Source organism: Pelodiscus sinensis, chromosome 6, assembly GCF_052426305.1.
Source record: "Pelodiscus sinensis isolate ZL-2025 chromosome 6, ASM5242630v1, whole genome shotgun sequence".
NCBI lineage: Eukaryota > Metazoa > Chordata > Testudines > Trionychidae > Pelodiscus > Pelodiscus sinensis.
Window position 1 is genome coordinate 102,225,003 of NC_143057.1, and position 1,451 is coordinate 102,226,453.

The following is a 1,451-nucleotide window of genomic DNA, read 5'->3' on the forward strand; positions in this document are numbered from 1 at the left end:
TAGTAACAGAACGAAGCTGTGTTAAAAATGGGGAGGAAGGGACAGCAAAAGTTTATCTCCCTAAAGAATTTCTTTAGTTTGAATTACAGAAGCATGAATACACATAAAATGCATCAGACTAAAAGAAAAAAATAGAATTTTTGCATGTATAGTCATAGTAAAAATCTGCTTTATATGGCTTGATTATTGAAATTGCCATGCTTTACTTCCCTATTCATACATGTAAGGGGTTTGTGTTCATTTTATGCATTTTCTGTCAAAGATCTAAATTATTAGAAATTACCAGAAGTATCCCAAAATAGCTACCCCGCATCTTAACAAGCTGCCCATTATTTTGAAATATTTTTTAAAATAATGGGCACACTATTTTATCATCCCTGTAACTCTCATTCTATGAGAGTTAAGGGATGTCTTGAAATAGTGCATTATTTTTAAATTTGGCACTGTCTAGATGTACTAAATTTCAAAATAATCTATTTCGAGTTTAGGGTGCTATGTAGATGCACCTGTAAAGTGACACCAGATTTATAGGAGTATAAAAACAAGTTGAATTTCATCCATATATTGTTGTTTGTTAGGCACCAGCAAATCACTTATTGTTTTACAAGACAAAGCGTGAAGACAGTCCCTGCTTGGAAGATCTTACAGTTAATAAGATAGGCACAGAAAAGACATGATGCTCTGGGAAGCCACATGAGATATGTTTACTAATCATCATCATGGTTGGCTCTTTCTTACAGATGTTATGGAAGAAATGAGTCCTTGGGTGGGACCCAAATGCAGACAAGGGTGGTCTGGCAAACCCAAATGGGGGAAAAACAATAAATGGTCTGGTAGCACATTATAGAGTAACATAATGTATAACTCTATAACTCCGGTCATCTGAAGAAGCGGGCTGTTCCCATGAAAGCTCATGATACCATCTACATGTTCTGTTAGTCTATAAAGTGCTACCAGACCATTTGTTGTTTTTTCTGTAACAGACCAACTCGGCTACCCTCTGAAGCTCCCAAATGGGGAAGGTATTCCAAGCATAAGGAGACACATAGAAAAGAGGCAGAGAGATAGAAATGAGAGGAAAATGACATAGCAATTCCCCAAACATCCCTTTGGGTACATCTAGACTGCTTTCCTCTTCTGAAAGAGGAAATGCAAATGAAATGCTGATTAGCATATTCTCATGCTTCATTTGCATATCCTCTTCCAACCCTTTTTGCGGAGGAGGGTTTTACACCAAAAACGCAGTCTAGATGCCGCTGTTTCATGGGGGAAAAAAACCCTTTTTCAAAAGAACCCGTAAATCTCATTTTGAGGAATACGGGTTCTTTTGAAAAAGGGGCAGTTTTTTTCGCAAAACAGCTGTGTCTAGACTGCGTTTTTTGGCAAAAAAAAACTCTTCCACAAGACGTGTCAGAAGAGGATATGCAGATGAAGCACGAGAATATGCTAAT